This window comes from Pan paniscus, chromosome 8, assembly GCF_029289425.2.
Source record: "Pan paniscus chromosome 8, NHGRI_mPanPan1-v2.0_pri, whole genome shotgun sequence".
NCBI classification, from domain to species: Eukaryota; Metazoa; Chordata; class Mammalia; order Primates; family Hominidae; genus Pan; species Pan paniscus.
In genome coordinates, this window is record NC_073257.2 from 63,556,244 (window position 1) to 63,576,756 (window position 20,513).

A 20,513-nucleotide genomic window follows, 5' to 3' on the forward strand; every position below is an offset into this window, starting at 1 on the left:
TGCAGAATAGATCATATTTATTTATAGAACATTCAGTGGTTCTTTCTCACACATACACACACTCTCCCTCCTCCTCCCAATTCCCCCTGCTCTGGAGTCTCTATTGCAAAGAATCCAAAGGCCCCGTTTTAATTGCTCTTTACCTCTAAATGCCTTAAGGGATCCCTAGAGGGATGAAACACAGTAAGGTTTTTGTTTTCTTTCCTAACTTTTAAACTTATGTATTTTCAAATTACTGGAAAAAAAAGACTACATTTTAGCATGTTTGTAATGAAAACCTTCTTAAGATAAAAAATTATCCTACTATCCTTTTAAAAGAGATTGATACCTTGTCATAATTTTTCCGTTTTATAGCTGTTTTATAGTCACTTACTGGAAAAAAATGTCTGTGAGCTCCTCAGCTACTTGAGGTTACCTTATCATTTTTTTTTCTACAACCGAGATTGTATCTTTTTAACTGCAAACTTCACAGTGGAAGCGTTTTCCTTTGTGAATACTGGGACTACATTCCTGAGCCTTTGGATATACCAATGCAGACTGCTGCCTTTCCTCCTCTAGAAAGTCAGCCAAGCATAACACCAAGAGTTGATTAGAATTTTACTGCCCCTGATTCACAGACCTTCGCTTTTCCTCTTCTCCCTAGCTTCCCTTTGCTTAGCAACAGGAATGTGGCAAGCACTGTATTGCCAACAGATTTCTCTTTTGCTCTCCTATTGAAAAGAACTTAAGGATATAAGACAGCCCATAAGACATCACACATTTTACTAAATTAGATTTTTTTTACTCTGAATATGAGAGGCTTCCTCTGGCCACAAGATTTTCACAATATTTCTAGTTGAAACTGACTTAATCATATAACAACATCTGGGTCCCTGTTATCTAGTGAAATTAGCAGAATGTCAGCAGCCAGCGAAGTGCCAATGCATCTTTCAACTACAACTCTGCCCCCTTTCCCCCAAACCCTGGCACTATTTTTATAAATTTAAGGAATCTAGGTCAGGAATTAAGGCCCTCCTTGCAGTAGTTAAAAGTAATTTAGAGATGTGCACACTATCTTCCTTACTCTGTTAATACTGAAAATGTTGTAAATTCAGTGTGTCAATTCAATAATTCTCTTCTTTGAGCAAAGTGTTGTGTTAGACACCAGGCACGTAGCAAGATGAATGAGATGCAGTCCCTGCCTTTGAGGAGTGGAACAGACATGTATATAATTTATTGATATAATCTTAAGCAGAATATATATATTAGGTTGCCAATATTTGACCTAAAAGTGTAACAACCTCATATGATACAACCTAGTAAAAAGTGTTCTCATTGTGCTAAGAGAACACTGAGACTGAAGACCTTAACTGTAACTGTTGGAATTTGAGAAGGCTTCATGGGAAGCATATCATTTTAGTAAGGCTTCATAATATGGGTGGAACTGGATTCCCCTTAAACCAACCTCCTTCTGTACTAGAGAGTAGGAAGCTTGATCAAAGAAATGAAGAGCAAAAGCTAGGAGTTATACTTAGATAATAGCAAACAATCCAGAATGGCTTGAGCAAATAATTCATAGGTGGGGCAAGGGAGGACAAATATGGCTGAGACAGTACATTGGTATCAGACTCCATTGTATTATTAGGCTATAGAGAAGCCTCAAAGATTTTGAGGAAGGGAGCAGCAAATTCATAGCTATGCACCTACCATTCCACTGTCCTTGAGATTTGCACTTGCTGCTCCGCAAGATGGACTGACTTTCTCTGGCCCAGAAAGTTAATAGACAAATTTGACATTATCTTATAACAGCCATTTTGAAACAAATATCAACATTTATAAACGAGTCCAAAGTGAGGTGGAAAAGGAACTAATAAAAAGTTGTTTTGATAGAAACTGAAGCTGAAAAGAAATGGGAGCAGAGGTTGCAAACCCACATGCCCGCAGGATCCAGACAGCATAGATAGACAGATAGCACTCCACAAACTCTGGCCCAAATCCAGCCCACCTCCTGCTTTTGTAAATGAAGTTTTATTGGAACACAGGCCTATTTTTTTTCACATATTGTCTGTGACTACTTCCATGCTGCACTGCAACAGCAGAGTTTAGTATAGACACTGACAGTATGGCCAGGTAAGCCCAAAATGTTTACTTTCCAGCCCTTTGCAGAATGTTTCTAACCCCTGGCATTAAACAGCAACAGAAAAAAAAGAAAAAAAAAACAATGAGGTGATTTATCTATCATTTTTCAACTTTTCTGACAGACGTTGGTACAGGAAAATATTTCCAACAATGAAACAGTAGTAGAAAGAAACATGATGATAAATGTCAACTGGCAGAACCTTGGCCTCAGACTCAGGCATGAATAGGAGAATTGGGGACTGTGGCGAATTGGAGAGCTCTTGTTCACCACTATTCAGCCCCTTATTGATACCCTGTGACCAAATCTTCCCAGTTTTCAGAAGAACATGTACCTTGGGAAATGTATGTAATATCTTCCAGTTCTTAAACACTGGCAGCTAACAAAATGAAACATTTTTAAACCTTGGGGACCCAAAAGCAACATTTCTATGGTCTGGATTTGTTTCATGACCATGCATTTGTGGATTCTGGATTTGGTACCAAGACATAATTTGAAAAGAGAAGGGAAAAGGTATGAGAAGGTAAATTGTACAAGAAGATGAATGGAGTAATAAATGTATGGTTCTCACGTGGCTGATAAGACTGTGAAAGAGACAAGAATAGTAGTCAAGAAGATGAAAAAACCCCTGCTTCTTCCTATAGGTCAACTTTGTGTGTTAGAGCTCAATTAGTTTTTGGTGCACTGGGAAAATGATTCAAGTATACTGACAGTTTTTATTATTATGTTTATTGAGCCAATTTTCCCTCCATACTCATCATTTGTTACTCAAAACTGCAAGAGAAGAAAGGAATTAATTGTGCATCTGAAACTTAGATATCTATTTAAATCAGAAAATAAAGGAGATTAAAGAATTACATGAGCAAAACACATTTCTTGCTCCTTTTCATATGCATATGAGGAGAAGGAAATATTCAAGGGAAAAATTCAGAGTAAACATTACTTTCCATGAGATATTAAGTTTAAGTAAATATCCAGCAAAATTTACACCCTTAACAATTAAATATGTAAAACAAAAATTGTTTGCCTTTTCAGCTAATTACCCTGAGGACAGGACGTTGTTTAACTTGTTTATTCCCAAATCCTCAGGGGCCAGCATAGTGCATCCCCATAGAAGGCACCTGCTAAATTTGTAGAATGAATGATACATCAATGAATGAGCAAATGGAGCCCCACCTATGTCCCATATTGCTGTGTCTTTTCTTTCATTTCTGGCCTCTAAATTTGCTCTGATGGTGTTCTTTTCTCTCTCTTCTGTTTCTCTTGTCTTCCTCTTCCATTCTTTTAAAAACTAAATTGATTTTTTCCTACTTTTGGCCAAGTCATTTACTGATTTCCATTTTCTACCTGTGCATGAAGTTCACTTCAGCTTGGACTCTTTCTCAACTCTCTCGTATAATCTTCAGTTTGTGTCTGCCTGCTTACATTGCCATAACTTGAATTACTGTGTCTGTTAACAACAACAATAAAGGTAACGGCAAAGTGGTAGGGGAAATGTTAAACAACAATCGTAAAAGGGAGTAAATGAACCCTTAGGTAGAAAGTTAGAAGGACTGAATTTATCTGTGGTTGTTGAAAAACTAAACTACATACATTGTTAAGCTTTAAGGGTTGCTCCTGAAAATGTTCTCAGGCTGCCCAGGACAGTTATTGACCTATAGGGCACACTCAATACATATTAATTCTCTGCTCAATGTAGTATGACAAAGTCAGGATCAAATATTCATACATCCAGATCTTCCAGAGATAAGATGGATTGTAATATCTATGTTTCTTCTAGGTCTTGTTTCAAGTGCATATCAAAATATTGGTAATATTTGGGTTGGAAGAGAATAGTTTGCATATTATTATTAATCTTTTATTTAAAAAATCGCTCTTTTAGACCTGCAATTCAAAATGGTCTGTGCATTTGTAACCATGATATTATATTCAACTTCACATTTTCTCATCTAAGTACATTTGCAGTTGTCGAAAAGTCAGCATTAAATCAGGTTTGTACAATTATGGTATCTTATGGTTAAAATTAACAGAATCCATTTAGTTCATTCTCTTAATTTTTATGATGAGAAAACTCTGACCACAGAAATGGTCTCTATGGCAAACTTTATTGAACTGCATTTATATATTTAAAGAAGTGCTAACTGAAATAGTGCAATTTAAAGTTTCATATAAAAGTGCGTGGAAAATTGTAAAATTTATTCTCTATTGCAACTACAGTATAAAAAATTCTATGTCATGTAGATGGCTACATAGAAATTACAAAAAAAACAACTAGTGATCATTACAACTAAGGTAAAATGCTTTAATTACATTATATCAAATAAAATTTATTCTTCTTATAAAAAGCATCCCTCATATTCTAAAGATGTTGTAAATGTTAATTGGCCTGAGAAATTGGTGATTGAGTAATCAAGACCCTGGTCAGATTACAGACAAAATTAAATACAACAGAAGGTGAAATTTTATCTGGCTCATGGAGATTAAAAGCAATATAAGGTTTAATGCAAATTTATCATTTATAAAATATTTAAAAACATGATAAATTTTTTTAAGAGGCGAGGAAGACAGTTAATGCTGTATTTAAAATAGCAGCCATGGTTAACTTACGTTTTAAAATCATTCTCTACAAAAAACTAGGGGCAAAAAAAATTTTAGTTTAAAAAGTTGTAATATATAGTTTGAAAGAATAGCTTATAAGAAAATGTTAGTAATGGGGTCATCCCCATGGACCCAAATCAGTGGACATTAAGCAATGCATATATTATAGAATTATCAACATTAGAAAATGCACTGAATATTAACTTGAAAAGTTTTTGACATACAGAACATGTGAGAACATGTGAATGTCATAGGAATTTTTAAAATATGTAGAAAATATAAATCTGGAAACTGTCATTTCTTATTTGCTGTTTATAAATGGCTGTATATGTTGTTCCTATTCTCTTGGCTATTTAAAGTAAATTAAATTTAATTGATATATTTTAATCAGACATATTTTAGGTGATATTTTGAATGCTAATAGTGTTAGACTCAGGTTTTGTAATTTTATTTGCAAAACAATTCAACTTTCCCTAGAAAGGAGACAGAACATAAATGAAAAAATATGACCATTTATTAAAATAATCGCAAGTAGCAGCATATTATAAATTGTTATCTTTAACAAAGGACACTATACATTTTTTTCATTCAACAGTAGTGATTGAGCATCTACTATGTGTGAGGCACTGTTCCAGTGTTTCTGCAGCCCAGTGAACATGACAAACACTACTATCATTGTGAAGTGTGCATTCTAATAGCCGGGCATATTTGTCGTCTTTGTATTCCAGGTGACACATTTGTAATTATGAACTCTAAAATGTCATATTGTGCTTAAGTGCCTTTAAAAGCATAAGTAATATGGTAGATGATGCTTCATAGCTTAGAACATATCCACATGCATTTATGTAATTCTTATCATCTAGAGTACTTTGTTTATTAGAGGAGAAAACTGAGACCCTGGAAGGCTTACTGACATCATGAGCCTACAGTTACTAAATGGAAAAGTGAGGCTTGTCCCTCTCATTGCAGGGTTGCTGTGGTTTAACTCCCCAACCTACCCTAAACAGCCTTTTGGCAAAAGACCAATTTATTCAGTATACCTTGGGAGAAGGCAGATATCTAAATTTATCTTGCTTTTGGCAAGAAAATGAATATTTGGTGGCATAAAAATGATCACAGTTTGAGAAATACTAGGAAACATTCTATGAGAAACTAATGTTTAGCAACGTATCAATTTATGACATTTGAAAGAACTAAGAGTGAATGATTGCTTGAAACCTGAATTGGACTGCTGATCATAGAACAAGTTTAACCCATGGGAAAGTGGGAAGTATGTTTCAGAATGATGGAATAACCTGTCATGCAAAAGCAAAGACCTTTCATGGAGACTGGTGAATTCCCAGTCTCAGACTTTGATGGATGATTTTGTCAGCTGTTTTCTCTCTGAATGTGTTGTGTCTCCCAGCTTACTACTGAAGCAAGGAGGTTCACTGGAATTCACTTTTCCAAAAGCAGTCAGGGACACACCATCCTTTCTTTCTAAAGTTTGTGCCTTTTTCAGCTTAGAAAAGCACTTGCCTTTCTATCTCTGACAAGTGACTGTGCAAAACTCCATCTATGACAAAATGGAATTGTGCAAGAGTAATGAAGGGATGAGAAATGCATCTCCTTTGACAGGCCATGCAAACCCCTTTACTCACATTATTACAGTGATAGTTGTAAAAGGAGGAGGAAGTAGAAGAACTGGTATTGAGCTCCTAGTGTATGTGAAGCCCTCTCTATGCCTTCCAGCCCTACACCCTGTGTTGGTAGTGTTACTGTTATTCCTGTTTTATAGATAAGAAAGCTGAGGTGCTGGGAGAATACAGAACTAGAGCTGCAATGTTTTCCCCTCCTTTTTATGTTATTGTGTATTGCCTCCTGCCCAACTCTACAGACAGATTTTACTTCCTGAATGTTTATTGTGATATTATGTCTTAAATAAGGGATAGTTTTTCTGACTGCTTCACTGATACACATGAACCCATGTGTTCCACCTTTTATAATAGATTTCCCATAATAACACATGGTAAACAACAAATTGCATTGCTTCCTTTTCCTATTTTAATATAGAGTCATGTCATGTTTTCCTTTAAGGCAGACCAGGCACCTGTTTCATAAATTGACAAGGACATCTGCAAGTTGCGTCTTTAGTCTGACAGAATCAAGTCTTGGCAGGAAGTTGTAAATTTCTCTTTCTCTACAAGGTGTCAATCCTCTTAAAAGCATTTTTTAGCCATGAACTCTTTGTGAGCATGGATTGACCTACAAGAGGAAATACCACTTGGAAGGATATGTGTAATTCATTTCCATTTGGAACAGCTTATTGTATCTGCCAGGCACTCAGCTGAATGTGCAGTGTTCCTTTATATCTGCATATTTTACATAAAATTATGATTAAGGTCATTAAAGACCCTCATATTAGAAGTGATCAAATGGTGATTAAATAAAGTTCAACTTATATGAAGAAATCTTTAGGAACACAGAAAAAAATGGTCATTTTCTACTATATAATCTAAAAGGTATTTTTTACCCCATAAAGTTCTTAAGAACTCACTCCTTGGGAAGAGGTAACATACTAGCTAATTGGTATACTTCTGATATAGAATTCTGCTAAGAATCAACCTCTGGCTCTTAAATACTTGGAATAAAAGACATAACTCTACCCAAAATGTGTACGGAAGTTTTGTGGTTCACAAATGCAACAGCTTCTCCTAGATCTTGAATTAATCAGCTACCGAATGCTGAAAGTTCTCTCCAGTCCTGTTATATATTGGCCATAAACATGAGACATTGATATAATCATAATTTACTGCTGCTATTAATAAATGAAGACTCAAGCAATAAGTAGCATATTACTTGCATATTTATGTTGCAGATAATATGCAGTATATTGCATACTATTGCATATATACATTATTAGTCTAATGTAATTCATGTGTGTGTGTGTGCACATGCATGAGTGTCTTCTCTTTTGAGGAAAACTCCAGCTATGTCAGATCAGACCATATACTGGCACAATGAGCCCCACAGATGACAGAGGCAAAACAAAAACAAAAACAAAAAACAAAGTCTGGAATCTGAGTGCTCTATAGTATAGCATTTGTCTTCTAATAGACTAGGAATTGCAAGTCTTCAGGTGATAACACTTTTGTTATTTGGAATAAATTTCATTGATTTTTTTAAATGTCTTTACTATAAATACATACCAACACAGAGATAAGTACTTATCAAACACTTGGTGCTTATTTTTAAGCCCAAATATAAAATGCATGTTTTTTATAATAGAGAGCTCAAAGTTACATTACTAGAAAATTATTTTATAAACTTTATCAAATTCTTCAGAAAACAGATAAACTCTATTTCATTTGAGCAGAGACTTCTTACTTTATTGCACTGATGGTGATGCAAAACAAAAAAAAATCCTTAGTAAGTTCTGTTCTTTTTTTCATGAAATAGTGAGAGTTTGGATTATCATTCTCTCAACTCTCTACATAATAATTGCCCTTATTGACTTAAACACTTCTTATAGTAGTGTAGTGTTAGGAGAAACATGAAATTTTGAACCAGACAGACCAGAGTTTAAATCTAAATCCAACCTCTTAGCTGCTTTATATTGAATAGTTCTGAATGGCAGTTTCTTCATTCTTTAAATGGAAATAGAAATGTACTGTAATGTTATCTTCAAGGTTAAAAAGAAAACATATTAAGCTCCTGGTGTAAGGTCTGGAGTAAAGTAAAAGCTTGAAACTGGCAATCATTGTTGTTTGGATCAGAAGCAAGAAAAAACAGAGGAGGGGAATGATTTTGATAAAATGAAAGGCATTCTGGCAGGAGATGAGCCATGTGTGATTATCAAACCAACCCACCAGTGAGACCCATTCATAATTAAAATCATTGGCAGAGATTTTTACAGTCCCTCTACACCAGTTGAGTATATTTCACTTGCAAATTCTGCCCTTTTTAGGTTTTCAATTCATCAGAGAGCTACAGTTGTCAATATTAGTATGGCAAAGCAGGGAAACTATAGAAATCATGAAAGTATTCTCATTTAGATTTGTGCAGGAAACAGCACTATATTGCTAATGAAGATAAGAAGGCAAATCAATCATTTCAGAAATAATTCACCTAATCAGTCCACCATTTTTTGGAAAGGAAGAACTACTTCACCAAATGTTACCAGAGGTTAGAAAACTACAAATCAAGATCAGTGTTATTCCTTGTAAACCTTCTGTGCTGATGAAGTTCAAATGTAGCTGTTTTATAAGGTTGATTTTATAAGATTACAAGTTTCCCTTCCCTGGCTTAATTTGGGAAAAAGAACTCATCTTTTCCCCCAATGGACATCCCCTTCTACCACAAGGTATCCAGTCTAATTTTGAGATTAAAGAGTTTTATTTAAACTCTGAGTTGGATGTTATGTATTTCATTCATCTCCAAGCCAGTTATGTTCAAATTCTACTTTCTGAATCCGATCAGCAAGTCTCAGAGAAGTCAGGGTTGGCAAAAGAAGGGGAAGAATTTTGACTTTCCTCTGCTGTATTGTACTTCATGTTCACTTTGAAGGCTTCAGAACCATTGCTTCGACTTATTATTTTATCAGCGAGGTACAGAGGAGGCCAGAACATAGAAGTCCCCATCAGGATGGAAAGACTTTAGAATTTTTCATCCCTTTAATCTTTGTAAATGCAAAATGTGTTGTGTCAAAGGAACTTAGATCTTATACTATTATCATCAAAAGATTTGAAGTTATTTTTCTTCTCAAAAGGAATCTGTGATATCAACAGTCGCATATTGTTTTTCTGTTGTAAATCAAACAGCTTGGAAGAAAAATGTTGCCATGTTTTTTGAAAGGGCAGCACAAACTATGATCATTATGGATAAATTTGAGAGTTCATCCTCATGAACTTTTAATGCTTCAACTGAGTGGCAGTTGCAAATAAAAGCGATGTAAGATCAAAGTGTTTAATATTATACACACATACACACACACTATATTCAAGATTTTACCATTTGGATTGGAATAGATTGTTTAAAGAAATTTTATAGTTGAAGCATTGATTGATTTTTCCAAGAGTTTCTTTTGATTTACAAGTTTATAAGTATTCTAACATAATTTTCCTAGGAAAATTTAGCTCTTTTAGTATTTTGTACACCTATAAAGTGTTCTAATTTTCATGTCTTGCTCATATTGTTATCCAATGTATACATTTTTGCATGTTATTGTGAAAATATTAGATTATTAGATTTTTTGCATTAGTCATAAGGGAAATTATTGTACTGCAGGCTAAGTACTCTCAGTCTGATCCAAACCTTCCTATAGGGCTCCAAATTAGCCATTCTGTTCAACCTTTTCACCAGGCAATTCAGTAAGGGGAAACAAGTCAATCTAAGGAGTGAATTTTGTAATCACAGACTAGTAAAACAATAACAACACCTTACATAGCAGCAAAGAAAGCTATGGAATGCAAAATTAATTAATTCCTTGCTTTTCCTTAGAGAATTTGGATTTATACTTAATTGAGCTAAAGTACCTGACTAGCCTGGGATGTGCTCATTTGTATTCATAGTGATTTTAGATGTTGTATAAAGACGGAAAGCAACTAAGTCATTATTTATTTCTTTAGACTGAAATTATAATTTATAAAGAGACTTGGGAAGAAAAACTGAGATTTTCATTGAAACCAAATTGGTGTTACCTGAGGGACAGGTAGCAGTCAAAAATAGATCTATGGTATGCTCTTTGGCCCAGATTAATAATATGACAAACATTTGGATTCTGTTCCCTTTGATGAACTGAAGGAAATGTAATTCAGGACAGAATGCCCCAAATAATAACGTCGATTTTGTTAGTCAGAATTAGAGTGATTTCTGTTTTCTCAACTATGGATGTAAGTGATGATTTTAAAATAAAAACATGATAAAATAATTTGTTCAATAATGCAGTGGCCTTCCAGCATATATGAATGCTTTACATTGAATTAAATCAATATTAAGTGCCAAGTATAAGCAGTAATAATAATTTATATAAACATACAGAATTTTAAGAATATAAATAATTTGTGGAATTCAATTTCTACATATGTTTTGACTATGAAGAGCTGGGAATTACCTCATTCATTCACTTCACTTGGCAAACAGATGTCTTAATTTCTAGGTTTAAGCAATTGATTTCATGGCTCATATCTTTGTAGTAAAAGAAATCATTTAAACATGTAGAAACACAGAATTTTAGAACTGCAAGGGCTTGTGTAGTCCAGGCTCTCTCAAGAATCAGCCAGGATGCTTTTGGGAGCAGATAACAGAAAACTCTGCTCGAACTGTCTCAAACTGGCTTAAACAAGGACATTTATTTATCATCTCACATAAGGATTTTTGAGGTAGGCTGGACTCTGGGTGTAGTATGACAGTTTCCCTGATGTTCTTGGGATTTGGATTTGGTCTCTACAAAGCATTGCTTTTTCTGCTGAGATTGTCAATAAGATGGATGCAGTAGCCATGCCTTTGATGTTCAGAGAACGCTGTGAGAGAGTCGTTCTTTCCTGCACTGTTTTTTCGGGAGGAAGTAACTTCCCAGGTGCTTCCCAGCTGAGGCACTTTTATTAAATGGTTAGGCCTTATGCCAGAGATGAGCAAATACTGTGATTTATATAAAGAGATCCTGACCATCTTTGGGACTGGGAATAAGGGTCTACTTTCCTGAGTCACATGATGGTGAACGTCAACTTACTAAAGCTGGGGTTTCATTTGAGAGGAGGAAAAGGAGACATACATGTTCTGTAGATAATCATCAGTCATAGCCACCTCCTTTTGCAGATGAGGGAAATAAGGGCCCAGAGAAGACTTCTAATGGGTCCAGATCACAAACATATATCCATTTAGTCCAGCGTTATTTTCCACCTTATTTACAAAATGTCCCCAGTGCTTTCTTTAAAAATGTCATTCTGCTCCTACTTGTACTTGCAAGTGAAGATACATTTTACCCAATAGAGTGTCTTCAGTTGAAAAACAGCTGAAACAAACCACTTTGATTTTCTCCTTTCTCAGGGAAGAGATCTCTGTCTTCCCAAGAGCCCCCACAGACCTCTGCTTCTTAGAACTTTTCACAGAGGAGTTTTAAATTACTATGATTACTTGATTACAAGTTTTTCCTTTTAGTAAATATTATGAGATAAAGCCTACTTTTTTTTAGTACTCAACAAAAGAATAAGCAAATAAATCCTGAGATTTTTCATTCCCATAGCTATAAAACTTGTTTAAGCATTGTTGTGTGTTCCAAGATGAATGTACTGTACTTCTAGGTAACATGTAGACATGGTCTGGTCCCATGTACTGAGATAGTGTGGTAGAAAGGCTACATAAAGGATAGGCAAACAGAAGAATATGAGATAGTCTGTGTCATATGCCAGATGAGCACTACTAATAATAAATGCCCTCAGACTTCAGGAAAGTTCAGTGAAGAGGGCCATGATGTTTGGAGACTACTTCATAGAGAAAGGAAAACTTGGACTGGGAATTGAAGGAGGAGTAGAACATAGACAAATAGAAAGACACAGATCCAATCCCGGAAGATGCACTAAGAAAGAAAAGTTAGATTTACTCTAGGAGTGATAGATTAGTTTGATGAAGCATTCTCTCAGTGGGAGTAGAAAAAATGAAATCGGGGAACTAGAAAGTAAGGGAGATGGTAGAGACTGTCCAGTCTGGGATAAGACGTTGGACTATGGGGGAAGCTATTGAAACTCTATGGGCAGGATTTTGACATAAAAAATCAATGTTTATAAAGATTAATTTTCAAACCGTGTGTAGAATGGGATGTGAGAGAGAAAAAGTAGTCAAGCAGTAAAGTAGCCTAAGTATAAATAAAAATTCAAAATTAAAATTAAAAAAATTCACATGAAGAGAAGAAAGAGATAAATTTTGAAGAATTGACAGGACAAGATAACTCATTGGACACAGGGCCTCAGATAGCTTAAAGCAAAATTCCTAGGTGTCGAGCTTTAAAAAAATGATGGCATCATTAACTGAAATAGCAAAGTTCAGAGAAGGGTTTTTTTTTTTTTTTTTTTGAGAGAAGATGATTAGTTTTGTGTTACATGGTTTTGGTTTGCAGCATCAGTGGGATGCTTAGAGATGCCCATCAGACAGCTGGAGACGTGCAAATAAATGCATTTTAAGTTTAGCAGAGCTAGTGTTACAGATTAGAGAGGATGGCATATGCGGGTGAGAGGCAAAATCATGTGTGGGTCAGAGATTTACAGCTCTTAGCAAAATGCCTGACACATGTTTATCTCAATACATATTTATCAAATGAAAACTAAATTTTTAACCAGAATACTTTGGGTTGGAAGTGACAGAAATGCATCAGAAACTGACTTAAAGTTTGAATGTATTGGGTCATGTAACAGAGAAATCCAGGAACAGCGCTGGCTTTAGGCATGACTGGATCAATATACTTACAGGGTTAGGGATTTCTAACTCTCAACTCTGCTTTGTTGTGTGTTAGCTTTTGTTCTTTGTGAGCTCCCTGCTTTTCTGGCACATTCTACCAGCTTAGCCAACTCTGCAGAAAGAAAGCTCATGTTTTTTTTCCACCAAGTTCTGAGTAACTACCAGGATTCAGTCTGCCAGGAAAAACTTGAAACATTCCACCATTCCTGAACCATTTGCTGTGATTCTGATGAACTAGGCTCTTCCCTAGAATCAGGGGCAGTGAGCATAGTGCTCACCAGCATACACTTAAACAAAACCTAAGGGGATAAGGAGGAGGTTAGATTCAAAGAAAATCAGGGTTCTTTTGCCAAAAGAGAGGAGTATGGATGCTAGGCTGGTAAATTTAATATATGTCCCCTATTGGAATTAGGAGGAAGGCTAACGAGCTAAAGCCTGGACCTAGAGTATACTCACATTTCCAAGGCAGGAAGAAGGTGGGGACAGTGAAGGGGAAACAAATGAATCCACAGGGAAGGCTTATGGATGACCATGAAGCACAGACGGGAGCTAATCGGGTCCATTTCTTGATATGTGACTTCTGTGTAAGGCTTCTCCAGACACGACAGGACCCCAAAATGGCATGTTCCCTTGGATAAAATGTAACAATATCTCCATCCCTGCAGGGTAGGTTCTTTTTCAGTAATTTCGACATACAGAAAAACATTCAAAAGTCGAGATTGTAGTAAAATAATAGCTACTTTTACCATTCTTATGTCTTTGGTTACCAGATTCAAAGCATGTGACTTCAACATATTAAGAAGAGACAACATCCTAAATAAATGATTTTCTTTCTGGCTTTTATAGCTCAGGGTTTTCAAAGGGAAGTGGACACATGTCAGTACCTAATGATTCAAAGCTTCTATTTCTTTATTTTCTTTATATATTTTAAGGCCTACCCAGTCATTGCTTAGCTTCAGCCCAGCAGAAGCTGGCCTTGCTCTATTGTCACTCTGCTTTTCAGCTTCCACTGTGCATTCTGCTTCCTCCTCTGTGAGGTGTAAGTCCTGCCACAGTCTAGTCAGTGGAGGATGGGTCAGTACTCCTGCTTCAATGACTGTGTGGCCACAGTCAGAAAATATTTTGTTTGGTCATCAGAGCTCTCAGGACCATTACTGGCATATAGTAAGTGCTCAACAAATATATGTGGTTTTTAATATTACTGTCATGATTCTTATTACAAATCTACCCACTTGGCAAATGCCAGCAATCAGTGCATTACTCCATGAAGGAAACCACTCCTTTGTGATCTTATTTTTCTCCAGGAAATGCATTGTGGATCTCAAGAAAGAGTGAGTCCCTTTAGTGCTAGCCAGATCACTGTTCTTTGATGTGAACCTCACGTTCAATATTTTACTTTTTGAATATTCCTTCTTGTTTCTGCTTTTAGTCATTTCAATGCATTTTGGTTTGGTTCCACATTTTATAGTTTTTAGGGCTATATGGTGCCCCCTGCCAAGTGCTTGTATGTTTGGCTTATTTCTTAAGACACATTTACTATATGAAAAGTGTAAAATTTAAAATACAGCATATTTTTGTACATGGGTGTGTTTCTATATATGTGTGTACCTATATATATACACACATATACGTATATGCATATACTCACATATGTACAACCATCAGTTGTTACCTAAAGCTTTCATGAGAATGAGGTTTTAGGCATGCCATTTCTTGTGAAGAAAATCGTTTAGCAGATATCTCAAGGATGTATTTTTTCTTGAAAAATATACTCATAACAACAGCTGTGATTATTCCCGTTTACTTTGTCCTTACCATGTGCTGAGAACTGTGCTAAGTAATTTACATACATTGTCTTATTTCATTTCACCTCTACAGTAACCCTATGGGTTGGTATCAACCCTTTTGTCTTTTTGTTTTTGTTTTTTTGAGATGGAGTTTCACTCTTGTTGCCCAGGCTGGAGTGCAGTAGCACAATCTTGGCTCACTGCAACCTCTGCCTCCTGGGTTCAAGCAATTCTCCTGCTTCAGCCTCCTGAGTAGCTGGGATTATAGGCGTGTGTCACCACGCCCGTCTAATTTTTGTATTTTTTTCAGTGGTGACAGGGTTTCACCATGTTGGCCAGGCTGGTCTCGAACTCCTAACCTCAGATGATCCACCCACCTTGGCCTCCCAAAGTGCTGCGATTACAGGCGTGAGCCACCGCGCCTGGCCCTCATCCCTTTTTTATATGTGTGGGTGCTGAGAAGCTGAGATGTGAATTATAGCCAGGCCCCATATGGAGGTGTATCTGTATAAACTATAAAAACATGTTATAGGTTTTAGGGCTATGTAGTCACCCCTCCTAAGTGCTTATATGCTTGACTTATTTATTATGACCCATTTAGTTTATGCAAATTGTGAAATCTAAAATATAGTACATTTCTGTACATTGGTGTTTTTCTATATATGTATACATATGTATATACACACACATATGCATACACTCACATGTGTGCAACCACCAGTTCTTACCTAACATTTTAATTAGAGTGAGGTTGTGATCATGCTCTTACTGACTGCGTGAACTGCTGCCTGCGAATTCCATTGCTCTTCACTCCATTGGAAACAGCTCCATACTTCAATTAAAGCACCATATGAGCCAGAAAACCACTATTAATAAAAAATATTCCATGGAATAGAAAGCATTTATTAAATTGCTATTCTGATTTAGTTTTGTGATGCTTAGATATTAGAATATGAGATCAATAGCCATTTATATGAAAGGGGTTTGTAAAACATTTTTATATACATTTTTTATTTTTTCTGACTTTTTTTAGCGTGTATGTTTTACTCTCCTAGATGATTATTTTTTCATGTTGTGCTACAATTTTTTAAAAAAATTTTTATTCCTTTGGGTAATACCAATGGTCTCTCTAGGGAATTTAAAAAGAGTCTGGATATATTGCATAAATGGTGTATTTCTAGACTAGCACTAATGACTGGGAAATACAGTGACTTTGAGAGCATGCCCTGCAAAAATGCTTGTGGTGAAATGCAGATTGCTCCAATTTCCTGCTGAAATGTCCATCTCTGCAGGGAGTGCTACTTTCCAGGGTTATACCATCAGAAATCAATTCTGCTCATGGAGATTATTAAAGACTCAGAGCAAATACCAAGTCCGAAATCAATGTGATGTGATTATACTTATCTGTATAAGTACCGACAATTTTTGGTCACCAAGAAATTGTATGAATTTTAAAAAATGGTTTAGGTGAGACTTAGCCATCAGAAACTAATTTGATTTCTAAGAGAGAATATTTAGAATGTAGATTTTAGCAAGCACCATAATATATAAGACAAGAACACTTTATGTCTGTTTCTTATTTGATAAGAACTGTGCTGTTCTTTCTTTAAAACTGCAGTTTACAAAATATGTCATAACTTAAACTGGCATATATAAACGTGATGTGGCAAATGTTCCTCAGCAAATTTTCAAGGGATTGGAACATTTCCCAACCTTTTCCAAGCAAAGATATAAAGTATATTCTTTTGGAATCCCAAAGGAAGATATTATTAAATACAAATGGAGAGAATTTTGAAATTGTTGAACAGGCTGTTTATATTTCTTCCGTATCCAAAGTTTTAGTATTATTTTCAATGGGTCATCAGATTTTACAGAGAAAGATTAATTTTTTAAAAAACTTTTGTTACATTTGGAAAATTTTGGATTGCAACACTTCTAGATTCTGAGATATTCCTAGAGCCTAAAATCAAATATCTGTATTTCTCCAGATTAATTTTGTTTGGGGTATTATGATATAGTTGCAAGGAAAAAAGTACTCATCACATCCTTTCACTGTATTTTCTTTTCCAAAAATGAACCCAAATAGTTGAAATCTATGATGGTGAATAGAATTTGAACCATTTCAGTGATAAACAATATAACTGTTGAAACAAAGCTAACATGTACATATCCAAGAAAAATTTCCAGGCACATGTCTATTTTCAGTCTTGTGTAGGTTCATTCCATTTATGCCAGGTAAAGATCAAGTTTTGTTTTTGTTGTTTTTGGTCTAATGCAAACAATATCTTAAGAACGCATTCTTTGGCAGCTTATTATACACTGTACATTAGCCCCAATATTTTATTTTATTCTCATCATTCTCTAAAGCAGAGGTTTCGAACAAATGTCTCCAGGGCTTGGCAGGGGAAGTATGTGACTGAAGGTGGGGATTGTTGCAAACTGATCCCCTGTTTGAAATGATCAGCAGCTACTCAGCTTCAGCAGAGTGTCGGTAGATGGAAATTTAAAGCCAGTGTGGTTAGGATTTTCTAATTTGTTTTTTTTTTTTTTTTTTTGAGATGGAGTCTGGCTCTGTCGCCCAGGCTGGAATGCAGTGGTGCAATCTCGGCTCACTGCAAGCTCTGCCTCCCGGGTTCACGCCACTCTCCTGCCTCAGCCTCCCGAGTAGCTGGGACTACAGGCGCCCGCCACTATGCCCGGCTAAATTTTTGTGTTTTTAGTAGAGACGGGGTTTCACTGTGTTAGCCAGGATGGTCTCGATCTCCTGACCTCGTGATCCGCCCGCCTTGGCCTCCCAAAGTGCTGGGATTACAGGCTTGAGCCACTGTGCCCGGCCAGGACTTTCTAATTTTTTAAAAGGAAATATAAATTCCTTTATGATTATGATTAATGTGAAATATTCTGATTTCTATATGCTATGGACTAATTAAATTTTTAAAAATAATGCATAGACTGATAAAACATATCTGTGAGCCACATGTGACCCGAGGATCACCGATCATCAAATTCTTGACTAAAGCATGACACCATATGACATCCTTATCAAATAATATTTATTGAGATCTTGAGTGTTCTCTGGCAGGTCTTCTGATGTTTGTTAGCAGTGGCTTGCTCTGCCTGGTTCTTTGCTCCTGAATCTCCATTTCCCTTAATTAATTCCATTTTATTGCCTGTCTAAGGATGAAATTCTTGAATTAAAAAGAAATAGTCTGACATCGTATAAAGCCCATGTATTAGTCCATTCTCTCGCTGCTATTAAAAACTACCTGAGGCTGGGTCGTTTATAAAGAAAAGAGGTTTAATTGACTCACAGTTCCACAGGCTTAACAGGAAGCATGGCTTGGAGGCCTCCGGAAACTTACGATCATGGCAGAAGGGGAAGGAGAAGCAAAGCATGTCTTCTCATGGCAACAGAAAAGAGAGAGAGAGAAGGGGGAAGTGCCCACACTTTTAAGCCATCAGATCTCATGAAAACTCACTCACAATCACTAAAATAGCAATGGGGCAATCTGGCCCCATGATCCAATCGCCTCCCATCAATCCCCTCCCTGACACATGGAGATTACAATTTGACATGAGATTTGGATGGGGACACAGAACTAAACTCTATCAGCTCACATAAGAGTCCTTGATCTTATTATTAATCTAGTGCTGTTATCAAGGATTCTTTCTTCTTCCTGAGAAAAGTCTTTATCTTATATTCCACTTTTAGAGATTTGTACTCTGTCTTATTTACTGTTCCTAAAAAATCACACCCAGAACACAAGCCTTTATAGGATTGGGGCTTCCATTGATAAACTTGGTGTGGTTAGGGTTTAATGTTCAACCCTTTTTCTGCAAGCTTATAGTTTGAGCCCTTCAGTTATTTAACAGGCCTCATTGATGCCAATTTCCTGACTTCCTCAATCTTCATTGTCTCTTTCTAAAATTTCTTGATTTTCAAGTCTCTTTGTTTCATGTTGATATCAACGATATCCCAGTGACTTGCCTTTCCAGTTTTTGTTTGTTTGTTTGTTTGTTCTGGATTCTGGGTTCTACATGCCTGGCTGCACTTTTAGTTACAGCTCTTTCCGCCTCAGTGGTGAAGTTGCTTCTTGGCTGTCTCAGCTTCCAGACATTGCTCTAATTAACCCATTCATATCTGTGGTAGCATCAGGCAAAACTCCTTGGGAAGGTATTACTTATAGAACTGCTTTTATTATGGAAACACTGTAAACAAAAACAAGGAGGAATAAAATCTTGCTCTCTTTATGTCCTCATGCAATTCAAATGGACTTAATTGTTCTTATCCGAAAGTTACTGTGCATGTAACGTATATGATAAAGTAGATTGGTGGTTATTTCATTAGTATAGTCCATTGATACAAGAAAAGGACTGATATTTTTTAAATTTCCTGCTGATTTATGAAAGAATAAATGCTAGTGCTAGTTGAATAAGGTAACAACCTATTAAAATGCTCTTGTAGAGTTGAAAGAGAAGAGTTAGAGGTTATTAGAATGATTAGGATATTAACTGTTAAAATTCCCTTTTAGAGTGTCACATCACTTTGGGATTATTCTCAAATATGGTAATCCATAATATATTATAATTTGAATCAGTGAACTTGAAGAACAGCCCCAAAGAACTGAACATTGATATAGAAATTTTCTTTGAAAACTAGGTTTTAAATTCCAAATTCCAGAAAGCTTAAACTGATTTTCATGGAACTTCCATCAATCATGTCATGTTGATTCATTTTGTTTTTGAGGAAAGACGAATATTATCAATGAATTGTTTCATCCTTCTTTTGTCTTTTCTTTGCCCACCTGTATGAGATTGAAAAGAGTGAACAGTAAATTGCCAAAAAGCTTTGAACCTGGTGTATGTCAAGAGCATAAGTAAATTCTCCATTAAAGATATTTGAAGGTTGCATCCAAAATGTTGATTGAGTATGCTCCAGGAACTTTAACTACAATGATGTAGCAAACAAAATTCTCGTATTGTTGATTGTAAATTGAGCCTTCTCTGGCTTCATATATTGTGTACCATGTCCTGTAAAAGCTTGGTTCAGAAGATAGAGAAGTTCCTATTTCAAAGTATGTCAAAGAGATATATAAACATACAAATAATAATATGTGTATGTATGGAAGTACAATGTGAAAAATATACATGGACATGTATTAGTATTCACATATGTATCACGGTATTCTGTGGCAAATGGGCTACACATTAGTTGGTTTGACTGTGTGTCCTCTTTTTATTGCTTATCTCTGGAAATCTTTGGTAAGATTCCATAGCACTTGGGCTTTGGTTTGTAAGAACCTAATGTTTGATGGCATGGGGATATGGCATGGGTGTATGTTTGGAATCTTCAAGTAATAGTGATTATAAGGAAATATGACTTTAAACAAAATCAAAGAGAACCAGACATGAGACATGTCTTTGAATGTTGTCTTCATAGTAATACCTTGGAAGTTATGCATTTAATCCAGAGGGCTTTCATGAACAGTTTTGCATATATTTGGGAATTGTCCTTTTAAGTTGTAAGTATGTCTTAAAATTATTTTCAATGGTGGCAATTATTCACCCTTTCAAAATAAATG

At 35.8% G+C, this 20,513-nt stretch overlaps 1 protein-coding gene and 1 long non-coding RNA gene across 5 annotated transcripts in view; both read left to right on the plus strand.

Annotated features, from left to right (window-relative positions):
* PRKG1 (protein kinase cGMP-dependent 1) overlaps positions 1 to 20,513 on the plus strand; it is a 1,295,238-nt gene that overhangs the window by 256,260 nt on the left and 1,018,465 nt on the right. The gene's annotated exons all lie outside the window — the stretch shown is intronic.
* The window catches only part of LOC134731099 (uncharacterized), a 133,128-nt gene that overhangs the window by 17,207 nt on the left and 95,408 nt on the right, over positions 1 to 20,513 (plus strand). Inside the window, exon 1 of the long non-coding RNA XR_010113185.1 lies at positions 1 to 20,513. This exon is cut by the window's left edge and continues 17,207 nt beyond it; it is cut by the window's right edge and continues 48,181 nt beyond it. This is a non-coding gene — a long non-coding RNA (uncharacterized LOC134731099).